The sequence below is a fragment of the Elaeis guineensis genome, chromosome 1, assembly GCF_000442705.2.
Source record: "Elaeis guineensis isolate ETL-2024a chromosome 1, EG11, whole genome shotgun sequence".
NCBI classification, from domain to species: Eukaryota; Viridiplantae; Streptophyta; class Magnoliopsida; order Arecales; family Arecaceae; genus Elaeis; species Elaeis guineensis.
This window is the reverse complement of record NC_025993.2, coordinates 150,346,802-150,360,919: the sequence shown is the minus strand read 5'-3', so window position 1 is coordinate 150,360,919 and position 14,118 is coordinate 150,346,802.

Genomic DNA, 14,118 nt, shown 5'->3' with positions numbered 1-14,118 from the left:
AACCTTTCCTCGTATTTCTCTCTTCCAGATATTCTTCGTCCTCCGACCCCACCCGAAAGTCCAAGGGTGGTGGTTCTTCAATCTCCGGAAGGGTCTTTCGTTCATCATCGGTCTTCCCTCGTCAATCCATGGGTGGAAGAACTAATTTTTCTTTGCTTCCTCTTCACTACCTTGGGGGTTTCCTTTCCACTGGGGCGATCCTCAGACTCAGCCGAACGAAAACAGTCGGGTGGAGGCTGGAGACCAAGAAGATTTTCACCGACTGAAGGATGTGTCGGTGCCGAAGCAGAGGGAGCTCGTCACCGAGCAAGCTCTGTACGATGCCGGCCTGAGTTTGGTTCCCCGTCTAGGTACGATTCGATCTGTCGGTCGTTCCTTTGTCCTTTTTATTTGCTTTTGGACTTGTGCTGACCCTTTATTGAAATTGCAGGGATGCCGTCGAGAGTGAGGCTGACCGACGCCGACATTCGGCAACATGCGGCGAGGAAGAGACCGGTGCCCGAGCCGAACCTTCGTGGCCTCCCAAGAGGCCTCAGTAGCATCGCCGACCGACATTGCGACGGCGGCAGCGTAGCCCGACATCGAACGTGCGTCAGGCTATGAGCCGGTTATCGCACTGTCGGCGCCGGTGGTGCCACCCGAAGCACCATCCGAGGAAGGGACGACTGAGGGGGCAACCGAAGGAGCGTCGGCTCCCCCACCTATGGGAGAGGTTCGGGCCGAAGCACGTGAGCCCGAACAACCTGCGGCGGCGGCCGTCGCGGCCTCGGGAGGGACCCAATCGAGCTCGAGCTTCCGATCACTCTCTGATTTCTGGGCCTGGGTGGCCGAACGAGGGAAGGCTCTGATGGCGCCGAGCGACGACACAAGGTCGGCGGGCCACGCCGCATCATCCGACGTTCAGCTACCCGAAGGAGCGTCGGCCCTGGCCAACCACAATTTGGCCAGGGTGTTGTGTCAGGCGACCATCCTCCCAGCCGACCGGGAGATCATGAAGAGTCGGCGGGTGACCGACATGCTTTCTTCCTTTTACCCGACTATGATCCAAGTGAGCTCCTCTCCTTTCCTCATCATCATTATTTTTTATCATTTCATTTTGCTGACGACCGGCCTGTTACTTGCAGCTGATCTACAATATGTCCGAGCTGGAGGCTGGGTATCGAAAGTTCGGCGATGTCCGGACGGCCTGGAAGAATAGGGTCGAGGCTGTCGAAGCTGAGAAGGCCACGTTGGTCGATCAGCTGAAGTTGTCAGTCGATCGTGAGGCTAGGCTCGAAGAGGAGATCTTCTGACTCACCAACGGCCTAGCCACCTCGAAAATCGAGCTTCAGTCGACTCGCGAGCAAGTTCGGCGCAAGACCCGCTCCATTCACCGACTACGGCGCGAGCGGGATGGCTGCGTCAGGGAGCTCGAGGTTGAGTGCGAACAGCTTTGTGTTAGCTTGGAGAACCTTTCCAAGGCCGAGAAGAACTTGTCCTCCACCCAAGCCGACGCCGACATAGCGAAGGCGGAGGCGGAGTCGGCCAAGGAGGTGCTGAGTCAGGCGGTGGAGGACTTTCATGGCTCGGATGAGTACCGGGAGGAGCTCCTGGAGAGCGGCTTCGCCTCCTATCGGGTGGGGTACGAGGATGCCCGGGATGCAATTCAGAGTCTGCACCCAGAGCTTGACTTGCGCAGCATCGTCCCTCCAGGGTCGGAGGACCAAGCCGTAGAGGAGGAGGCCGACCCACTGCCGACGGAACGAGTTGCCGAGGATGAGGCAGCTCCAACCCCCGGTCCCTCCCTGACCCGAGTGGGCACGCCGGTTGCTCCCGAACAGTATCCAATGCAAGAAGTCAACTCCGACGAATAGTCAAAGCGTCCGCTCCATTATCTTTGTATTTTTTTTTTATTTCCATTTTGTCTTTGATGTTTGCAATGGAGCTTCGTCCTAATTTTGTAGCCGGCTTCGGTCCAATTTTATAAGTCATTTCAACTTAACAAAATTAAAGACTTTTCACACTTTTCTTGCATGCGGTTCAAGGTGTTTAACTTGCCGAGCCATCCTCGAGTGTATAGGTCGTAGCTCTGACACACCTCGTTAGGACGTTCGGTAGGGTGTAGCGTAGCCGATCAAAGCGGTCAGTAGCGCGCGCCATGCCAAAGGCAGCGCGAGCCCCGATCGTAGGCCGGCATCCCGATCGTCATACAGATAGCATAGGATCCGATGGTCGAGTGCCGCACTGATTGTAGGTCGAGTGTCCACCGCCCGGACGTAGGTCAGGCATGAACGTTAGGCCGAGTGTCGATCAATTACTAAACGTAGCTCATCGGTACAATCATTCCGTAGAGTCTGATAATCAGGTGGTGTCCGACGTATTCGGACAGAATAACAATGACAAGTTGAATATCCATTGTCCAACCCTTGATCGGACATGCACGTCGGGACGTATGATAAACGGTGGTAAGTCAAATATCCTTCGATCGATCGTAACCAAGTCGGTGCTTCGTAAGTCGAATATCCATTGTCCGGACCTCGATCGGGCGGGTACGTCGTGGTGCATGATAAACAGTGGCAAGCCGAATATCCTTCGATCGATCGTAACCAAGTCGGTTCGTCGTAAGTCGAATACCCGTTGTCCGGATCTCGATCGGCGGGCATGTCGTGGTGCATGATAAACGATGGCAAGCCGAATATCCTTCGACTGGTCGTAACAAAGTTGGTTCGTCGCAAGTCGAATACCCGTTGCCGGACCTTGGTCGGGCAGGTATGTCGCGGTTGTCTTGACGTTTTGCCCTTCTTAGTCGAAGCTAAGTCGGCAAGTTAGCCAGCCGTGTTGGTCGAAGCCCTTTGTCTTTAGAGACGAAGGCTGTTGGTTCGACAATCGAGCTGTAGATTCGGCGTAAAGTCGTAGATTCCCAACGAGATGTTGGGATCAAGTCAAGACATCGAGGCCCATATTTCTGGCACGGGCCGACCTTCGACGAGGAGCCAAACTTTGTAGACTCTGGAGTTTTGAAATTGTATTGTATTCCGAACAAGAAGGGCATACAGAATTCATTGGTAGTACAATTTCAAGTTGTCAGTATTCCAAGTCCGGGGAATGGCTGTCCCTTCCAGGGTTTCAAGTCGGTAGGCACCCGGCTGCAGGTGTCTGCAATCTTGTAGGGTCCTTCCAGTTTGGGGATAGTTTTTCTTGATCCTGAGGCTTCGAGACTTCCGTCTTCCTCAAAACTAGGTCTCCGGTCTGAAAGATTTTGGCCTAACTTTAGCGTTGTAGTATCGGGCCACTCTTTGTCGATAAAAAGCCATGCGGAGTTGAGCCTTGTGTCAGAGCTCGGGCAGGAGGTCCAAGTCAGCTCTCCAACACTCGGAGTTGTCCGATTCACAGTATTGCTCAACTCTAGTCGATGGTAGCCCGATCTCTAGTGGGATCATTGCCTCCGTCCCATAGGCCAGGTTGAAAAGAGATTCCCGGTTGGGGCCCGGGTGTCGTCCGGTATGCCCACAGGTCGAATGCAATTCTTCGACCCAGAGGCCTCTGGCTTCGTTCAGTCGAGTTTTCAACCCATGCAAAATGGTTTGGTTGGTCACTTCGACTTTCCGTTGGACTGTGGATGGCCGACCGAGGTCAGCCTGTGCGTGATATGAAATCTCGCACAAAACTTCCTGAAATCATTATTGTCGAACTGTCGCCCATTGTCAGTGATGATGATGTGCGGCAGTCCGAACCTAAAGAAGATGGACTTCTGGATAAAGTCTTCTATCTTACGCTCGGTGATTTGCGCCAGAGGTTCGGCCTCCACCCACTTGGTGAAGTAGTCGATGGCGACAACTATGAATTTTCTCTGGTCAGACGCCGGAGGGAAAGGACCGAGTATGTGATCCCCCATTGGGCGAAGGGCCATGGGGGACGATGGCAGTCAGTTGGTTGGCGGGCCGGTGTTGTAAGTTAGCATACTTCTGGCATGGCTCGCACCTCCGAACCAAGTCAGCCGCATCTTTCTTCATGGTGGGCCAGTAGTAACCTTGCCGTAGGACTTTATATGCCAAAGATTTGCCCCCCAAGTGACTCCCGCAGATCCTTCATGTACCTCCCTGAGCACATAGTCTGCATCTATCGATCCCAGGCATCGTAACAAGGGAAGGGAGAACGACCTTTTGTAGAGTCGTCCGTCCATCATCACATATTGGGAGGCCGACCACCGAAGTCGCTTGGCTTCCGCAAGATTTTTGAGGCTGGTTCCGTCTGTCAGATACTGAACGATCGGATCCATCCAGCTTGGCTCGATCGTCAGTTGTAGTACCTCCTCAGCCCTGTCGATACTCGGTTGCTCGAGACTCTCCATAAGTGTCCGGCCCAGAGTGCCGTAGGCAGATGTTGCAAGCCTGGAGAGTGCATCGGCCCGAGCATTCTCCGACCTGAGAATGTAGGAGATCTCGAAATACTCAAGGTGTGCCACGATATCTCTCACCTTCTGAAAATATTTCGCCATGGTTGGGTCCCGCGCTTCGAATTCGCCTTTGACTTGCCCCACAATCAGCTGGGAGTTGGAGAAGACTCTGAGGCTGTCGATCCCGAGCTCCTTCACCACTCTCAAGCCAGCGAGGAGCGCTTCATACTCGGCTTGATTATTGGAAGCTTTGAAGTTGAATCGAAGGGCGTACTCGTAACCACTCCCTCCGAGTTGGTGAGCAGGAACCCGGCCCCACTCCCTTGGGCATTGGAAGCTCCATCTATGTGTAACACCCAGATTGACCCAGGGTCAAATTCAGGAGTCGCAGCTTCTTTGGAGCTCCCATCTTCCGACATTTGGTTGGCTGTCGGGTATTCCGCAATAAAGTCAGCCAGGACTTGGGCTTTCAAAGCAGGTCATGATCGATACTGGATGTCAAACTCGCTTAGCCTCACCACCCATTTCGTCAGTCATCCCGATGTGTCGGGGCGATGGAGGATCGCCCTCAGGGGCTGGTCTGTGAGAACCACGATAGCGTGTGCCTGAAAATACGGACGGAGTCGCTGCGCGGATACGACCAGGGCAAATATCATCTCCTCCGCCCTTGAGTACCGAGTTTCGGCCCTGCGGAGAACTTTACTGGTATAGTATATGGGCTGGTGGGTTCGGTTCTCGTTCTCTCGGATGAGTACCGAACTAACACCTCTAGGGCGGTAGCCAGATAAAGGTACAATATTTCTTCGGCCTCTGACTTCACAAGCAGGGGCGGAGAAGTCAAGTACTTCTTCGGCTACAAGAAGTCTTTGTCTGCCTCAGGGTTTTGAAGAACGGAAGGCACCTCTCAGCCGATCGAGAGATGAATCGGCTGCGCACGATGATCCTTCCGTTGAGCTGCTACACCTCTCTTTTAGTATTCAAGTGCCGCATGTCGATAATCACCTTTCTCTTCTCGGGGTTGGCCTCGATTCCGCACTGAAAAATGAGGAACCCGAGGAACTTCTCCGAAGCTACCCCGAAGGCGCACTTAGTCGAATTTAGCTTCATCCGATGTCACCGAAGAGTGTGAAAGGTTTCTTCCAAGTCCTAGATGTGATCCGAAGCTTGCGCACTCTTCACCAGTATGTCGTCCACGTACACCTCCATATTGCACCGATTTGATCTTTAAAGACCTTATTGACGAGGCGTTAGTAGGTGGCTCCGACTTTCTTCAGACCGAAGGGCATCACCCTATAGCAGTAAAGGCCCTTGGCGGTCAAGAAGGCCGTATGCTCTTCATCCTCGGCGCCATCCGGATTTGGTTATATCCGGTGAAGGCATCCATGAAGCTGAGCAGTCGATAACAAGACGTCGCATCCACCAGTTGGTCGATCTTCGACAAGGAAAGCTATCCTTCGGGCAAGCCTGATTCAAGTTGGTGTAGTCAATACAGATCCTCCACTTTCCGTTGGCTTTCTTCACCATGATGACATTTGTGAGCCAATCGGGGTACGTGGTTTCTCTGATGAAGCCCGCTCGAGTAGCTTGCCCACTTCCTTGTCGATGGCCTTCTGCCTTTCGAGGGCGAAAGCCCGTTTCTTCTGTCTCACCGGCTTCGCGCCAGGGGCGATGTTGAGTCGGTGAGTCATTATTTCTGAAGGTATGCCGGACATATCCACTGTCGACCAAGCGAATATGTCAGCGTTAGCTTTCAACAGCCCTATCAGCTGCCGCTGCTTCGGGTCGGACAGTTGCGACCCGACCCAGACGACTTGTTCAGGATTCTTGATCATCAGGATGGAAATCATCTGTTCAGCCGGTTCACCCCGCTCCTCTTTCCGTTGGTTCAGCTTGTCAACCGTCAGGAGTCTTTTAATTCATCCTTTGAGTAGAGATTTGGAAGCACTGTCGGGCGAGTTGTTGATCCCCGCGCATTTTTTCGGCTTCATTTTTAGTCGGAAATCGGACCAGCAAGTGCTATGTTGAGACTATCGCCCTAAGGGCGTGTAGTCCGGATCTTCCAAGTATGGCGTTGTAGGCGAGGGTACTTGGACGACGTGAATGTCATGTGGACGGTGCTCTGTCGTGGTTCGGTCCCAGCTGTCACGGGAAGAGTAACTTCTCCTTCCACCGCGATGGCTTTCCCGGTGAAACCCACTAGGGGCGTAGAGACTCTTCTGAGTCGGTCGGTGATAGTCGCATTTGGAAAAAGATCGAGTAAAATAAAACATTAGTCGAACTTCTATTATCAATAAGAATCTTTTTACATCATAGTTCGCTATTGTCGCCGAGACAACAATAGCGTCGTCATGGAGAGTTTGGAGTCTCCGAGCATCCTCATCTGTGAAGATGATTACAGCATCCTGACGCGGCCTCTTCGCCGACTCCCCTTCAGCAGTCGTTCCTCGATCCAGTCATCTGGAGATCATGTTGATGACTCCGACAGTAGGCTGATTATTCGCTGCCTCTTCAGTCGTTTGGGGTTGTCGATCGGGAAGGGCCGAGCGGGTGGATCCCTTCAGTACTTTTCGAGATACCCTCATCGTATGAGGGCCTCTATCTCATCCTTGAGTTGGATGCATTGCTCGTAGTGTGACCGTGGCCCCGATGAAATCGATAGTATCTCCTCCGGTCGAGGCCCTTTGCCTTCAGAGGCGGGGGCCGTCGCAGATATTTCGCTCCTTCGATCTCCATCAGGATCTGCACACAAGGAGCGAGAGAGGGGTGTAGGAGTCATATCTGTGGTGCGTCGTCTCAGACTCCGACGTCGGGGCGATCTCGGGCTCCATCATCGGGGCGAGATCCGTTTATCAGTCAGGGGCTGCTGGGTTCAGCAGCAGCCCGATTTTTCTTCCGCTTCTCCTTTTGGCCCGTGCCTTCGGTCAGACGCCGGTCGGAAGCTCCTTCGTCCGCGCGCATGTATTTGTACACGCGCTCCAGTAATTCAGCAAACATCCGGAGGAGGGTCTTGTCCAAGGAATATATGAATCAGGATCCCCTTAGTCCCCTCTTCATGGCCGAGATAGTCATGTCTTCGTTGAGGTCTCGGACCTCAAGTGTGGTCGTATTGAATCGGGCCACAAAGTGTCGGAGTGTCTCATTTTCTCCCTGTTTGAGGGAGAAAAGACAGTCCAAGGTTCGCGGCGGCTTCCGACTGGTGCTGAAATGAGCCACGAAAGAATGCTCGAGCTGTCCAAGGAATGGATACTCCCTGAGCAGAGGTCAGAGTACCAAGCCCGAGCAGCTTTACGGAGCGTGGCGGGGAAGCTGATGCAAAGGAGGGTATCGGTTGCCCCCTGAATTGTCATAAGAGCCTTGTAGCTCTCCAGATGGTCAACTGGGTCGGTGGAGCCGTTGTAAGGCTCCACGTGAGGCATCTTGAACTGACTAGAGATCGGCTCGTTGAGGATAAATCGGGAGAGAGGTTGGGTGGTCTGAAAGTCGACGTCACTTGAAGACTTCTGACCATCCGCCTGGAGTTGGGCAAGCCGACGGTCGATTTTTTCGAACTTACGTTCGTAGTCGTCCAACCGTCGGTGTTGTGAGGCCCCAAGGGTCGAACCTCCCGACGAACTTGAGAGTGAGGCGGACGGTGTCCGCGGCCACTTCTCCTTCCTCGTCCGCTCCAGCTTGGAAGGAGAAGGACGTCGAGACCGGTGGGTGTCGCGCCGTGGCCGTCTCACCCCTTCTCAATGGGAGTGCTGAGACGGTTGCTCTTGAGGAGGAGACGGAAGCTGATGCGGGCGTCGGTGGCTGCTTCTGGATGGTATAGGATGCACGCCGGTTGTTCCACCGGCGGTTCGGCAACTGAGTCGGTTGCTGTTGGAGGTTTTTGATCGCATCCGTCAGAATGGTCATTTGCCGCACGATCGCCGCGATTTGCGCCTCCGTAGTTACCACCGGATGTGGAGAGCTGGGCTCCACCATAGAAGGTGAAGGAGGGGCCTCTTTCCGACGGAAGAGTGCCTCACCGACCCGGTAGCTCTCGATCACTGAGCTCTGGTTTTCGTCATTTTGAGAGGTTTTTCAAGTCCTGTGGAGCTCGCTGGCTTACCTCTATCGAGTACCCCTACCTGGCGCGCCAAATCTGTTGCGTCCAATCCCCCTGTCGCCCGATCGTCGGTGTCGCACACCTGTAAGAAAAGTCCTCACAGACCGGAGATGCCTCCGGCGGGGACCTCCGACGATCAAGTCAGAGAGGAGACTGGGCAACAGTGAAAAATCAGGGGCTCAGCGGGAGAGAGAGAGAGCTCAAGAGCTTAGGGGCGCTTCTCGAAATTTAGGACTTAGAACTTACCAATACTGTTGCCTTACCCCATTTTTATAGTGGAATGTGCTATGGTCCCATCATTAATGGTAGAGACAACTGAGGAGTTGTCAAATCACCGCGGACTGTCAAATCGCCGCGGGCTGTCGAGTCACTGGGATCCATCTATGTCCTTGGCAGGACAACGTCCCAGGCAGCCATGCCGCATGCCCTTGACAAGACAACTGCCCATAGCGGTCGTACGGCGTTTGGATGGGCTGGCCGACTATATGTCGGTGTTCAATTGCCGGGACGTCGGATAATAATTCGAAGACACCGTCGGCTGGTCTAGTGTCTTGTGAAAGTCGGACGTCGGCTGCCACTCCCGACAGTGAGTCGGTGATTTGGGCTCGACCGCTTGGCCAGTCAGGAACAGCATGGGTCTGTTTGACCGACATACCTTCAGTCGGATATTGTCGGCAGCCATTGTCGACATTCATCGTTGGAGTTATCGATCGGTAGAGTCGGATCCAAAGATAAGTCGGTATACAAGAGTCAGTCGGTATATCTCAATACCTCCTAATGAAGGAGGTGTCCCCACTCACTGCTTTGTCGGAGTGCCGTGCCGTCCTCCGCGGCCGCTACGAACTTGATCGCTTTCTTGGCCATAGCACCTTCGTGAAGGTCTACCTAGCTCACAACCTCCGCACCATAAAAGCCATCACGATCAAGGTGGTTGGGAAGGAGAAGGTCATTCAAGTGGGCCTCGCTCCCGCCCATCTCGGGGCTCCACCATGGCTTCCCTCTCTTCTATCAATGCACTGCCATCGGGACCGAGCTCGTGGTCATCGGCAGGCGGTACCCGTGCACTTGGGTCGCTTCTGAGGAGGTGTTCGTCTATGGCTTCATGTCGGCAATGCGGTGCCATGGGGCCTGCATGTTGGGCCCTCGGCAATCCTTCTTCGCCTGTGCGGCATCTGATGTGGATCGGGCAATGTTCGTGGTAGGCAAGCACAACGAGAGCAAGATTGTGCCGCAGTCCGCATTGGCATACGGCAAGGTGGGGAACCAGTGAGTTGCACGTCCTAAAAAATTATTTTGATCAGTCCAAAAAAAATTATAACATGACACTCAAGTCCTATTTTAGAGTAACAGACTGCCTAACGATTTAAATTAAATTATAAAATTAAAATAAATATAAAAATAATAACCATAGGTTTTAAAAATTAGCAGATTTAAATGTAATTCGGACTTAACCTCAAGAGAATTTTTATAATTTATCTTATAATCTATTAACTAGAAGGTATGCAGTAGCACCAAATATACCTGCCAATATCCAAGGTCTATATATAGTTGTACTCAATTTACAATATTAATGTCAAAGATCCGAAGAAAGACCTGATTTAATTACCTATTAATATAAAAGCTTTAGTGCCCTCCAACGGAGAAGACAATATGGCAGGCACTTTCGGAAATGACTCCATCCTCTAAGCAGTTCCTTTGACCTTTCCATATGTCCAGCCATGTCAGTTTTCTCTGGCTAGCTGTTGGACTTTGGTCCATTCATAAGATGGCCGGAGATTTTATTTTTAAAATTTTTAGATGTGTATCTTTCTAAACATTCAAATTTATATGAATATTTTTTTAAAATTAATATTTATATATATATCTTTATAAAATATTTGATTTGCCTGTATATCCTTCTTTTTTTTATTTTATATATATATACCCACATCATCTAACACCGTTACAAAATTAATGGTTTAAAATTTAAATGACTGAAATACCCTTATGGGTATATATGCAAAAAAAATATATAAGGGTATATATGCAATTAGCAATTTACGAAGGTATACAAATAAATATTAATTTTGAAAGGGTATTCATGCAAATTTTGATATTTAAGAGGATATAAAAGCAAAAATTTTTAATTTAATTTTTTTCTATTGTATGTTATTTTAACGAGATGGAAAGAATTTAAACATATTAATTAATGTCATAGTAAGGATGATTTAAGTACATTAATTTTTATCTATTGCTTCTTTGTTGGTGTTTATAGTAGAGACGGTTCACTTGTTTAAAGATTTTGTTCATCTATTGTCATTATTCTCAATAGCAATAGTTGAGATATCAGTCCCTAATCCAGCTGGATGCTCAATTTCATTCTATCTTTAGTTCTCCCTTTAGTCATCTACTCGAACCTCCCCTATTGCAGCTACTTCACATTTACTTTGGTCTTGGCTACCTAGTGTTGATTGAGAAAACTGTATATCATTAGCCTCTTTTGTGACAAATAAGAAGCACTCCATCAAATCTTTATATTCTTCAAACAAACTCATTAGTTTATTATCTGTATCTAGAATCATATAAGACTGAGGTGATAAATGTCTAACCACAGACCAAATCTTTATAGTCTCTTCAAGCTTCAATTGAATATGTGCACTATATCATCATATAGATCTATATAAGAATAGTGATCAACATCAACTAATCAGCTTTTTTATCTCTTAAAATAATATTTTATTCTTGTAGAATTCTTAATCTTCTTAAAATAATCTCTAAATTTCATCTTCAACTTGAAAAGCGGTTGCTCCATTCTAATAAGCCTGGACATAAAATAAGCAACTATTCATGATAAATCATATACGAAATAAAAATTAATATGATATAAAAATAAAAATAAAAATCATATCCAACAAAGAAGCAATAGATAAAAATTAATGTACTTGAATCACCCTTGCTATGACATTAATTAATGTGTTTAAATTCTTTCTATCTCATTAAAATAACATACAATAGAAAAAATTAAATTAAAAATTTTTGCATGTATACCCTCCTAAATATCAAAATTTATATGAATATCCTTTCAAAATTAATATTTATTTGTATATCCTCATAAATTATTAATTACATATATACCCTTATAAATTTTTTTTTGCATATATACCCATAAGGGTATTTCAGTCCGCATTGGCATACGGCATGGTGGGGAACCAGTGAGTTGCACGTCCTAGAAGGTTATTTTGATCATTTCAAAAAAAAAATATTACATGACATTTAAGTCTTATTTTGGATTAACAGGCTATCTAACGGTTTGGATTAAATTATAGGATTAAAATAAATATAAAAAAATAACTGTAGATTTTAAAAATTATCAAATTTAAATACAATTTCGACTTAATCTCAAGAGAATTTTTATAATTTATCCTATAATTTATTAATGTGGAAGATATACAGTAACACCCAATATACCTGTCAATATCCAAGGTCTATATATATAGTTGTACTCGATTTACAATATTAGTGTCAAAGATCTGAAGAAAGACCTAATTTAATTACCTATTAATATAAAAACTTTAGTGCCACCCAACGGAGAAGACAATATGGTAGGCACTTTCGGAAATCAGTTCCTTTCACCTTTCCATACGTCCAGCCATGTCAGTTTTCTCTAGCTAGCTGTTGGACTTGGGTCCATTCATAAGAAGGGCTGGAGATTTTTTTTAATAAGAAAAGAAAAAGAAAAAGAAAAAGAAAAAGAAGGTCATAATCATTTCTTCTCCTCACAGTGGGATAAGAATTGGTCTTCTAAATCTATGTAATTCTTTGTATCTTTCTTTTGTATATCCACCAAGAAGATAAAACCATGGCCTTTCTCTCTGCCTAGCTGCCTAGAGAGTTGGAGAAGAACCCAACTTTTTCTTATTTGTGTAGCTTTCTTTTTTTTTTTTTGGTAGAACTATTTGTAAAGCTTTTGCTAGAGAATAAAAATGAATGTGCAGCCTTCTGCTTTTTGAATAGGTAATAAAATTTTAGATAAACTAGAAGGCATTTGGTATGGAATGATGCATCCAAGATCAAAAATGACGTGGATGAAAGTAATGAGATCATCATGTTTGGTTATACCATGATGATCTTATATAGCAGTGATTTCAAATCACTCTCACTTATCAAATCACCGTCTAATACGATGATAGAAACTCACTCTCAAGGATGCATATCCAACATCACTCCATCATGGTGATACTATATTAAAATACGTTAACGAAAATATCTGATGATCGAGAATCTTTTGGATCGAGAAATCATTTTTTTTACCGTAAAACTTTTTCGCATGCGTGGAATGGGTAGTTGGGGCCTCATCTCTACAGAAGAGAAGAAAATTCTTGCTTTTCTCATCATGCTAATTAGAAAGAAAAATCTATTAGATTTTTTCTAAAATTTTCTCTGTCCCAATCGTCAATCCCTCAATCCCAACTCCTTCCTTTTCTCTTCGTGTTGATTAGAAAGAGAAAAAATTTATTAAATTTTTTTAAAAAAAAAATTATATCCTAATCCTCAATCCTTTAGTCCCACCTCTCAAAGGTTTGTTAAGAGGATGACTCGAAGCGGCGATTTCGTTTTCTCAACCCAGTCACAGTAATCTGAAGCTTTCTCTTCTTCCATCTCTCCTTTGTCTTTTTTTTTTAAATTTTTATATTATCTCTTTCTTCTCTGAAATATTAAAATGTAAGATGTTATGTAGGAAGAATAAATAGCAGTATAAATATTTAAGATTTCATTCATCTTCTGTTCATCTTTTCTCAAGAAATATTTATTTGAGATATGTTAGAGATATTTTTGATATTATATGATCAATAATCTTAAATTCCCGTAGTATACTAAATAAGTTATCTATACACACTCAGAGGTCTTTAATCACAGCATTATGGCCAACCAAACATAGTGAACTTAGATCTCTAGAGATCATATGACCCCAGGATATGGATCACCAGTAATCTTAAATTATCGTGGCGATCTCAGTTTGGTCACCAAACATGCCCCACGAGGAAGATAAGCTTCCTCTTCCAAAATCTTTTCTCTTCATTCCTCCCTTTATATCATTAGATTGGGGTTGCATCTTTCATGTGAAAGAAGTATTCAACTTCCTTTCACATAAATCAACCATTAGATCATCTACCATACCACCATCAGAGCACTCCAAACTTCATCTTTTATTTGCTAGTACAACTTTCAAAGTTATCGATGGATGATCTAATGATGGAATCATACGAAGGAAGATGAACCCTTCTTTGATACGAAAGACGCAACCTTCGCCTCTAGGTGGGTGTTGTATCTTTCACGTGCAAGAACCATTCCCTTCCTTTTGCTCAAATCAACTGTTGGATCGTGCGGTTGTCATTTCAAAGATCCATACAAATAAATGAATAAAGATATATGGAGTACTTCGAAATCTACAAGGAGCACGGTCCAATGACATCGCGAAAAAAAAAAAAAGACCAATCGTTCTTTCGTGAAGTACTTTGAAATCTACAAGGAGCATGATCCAATGATTAACATCGTGTAAAAAAAAAGACCAATCGTTCGCAACCCTCTCCGAAAGGGATCGTTAATTTATGCTAGCTTTCTCTCCCCTCGAGTCTGATAATAAGAAAGAGAAGCACATTTACGAAGAGACATA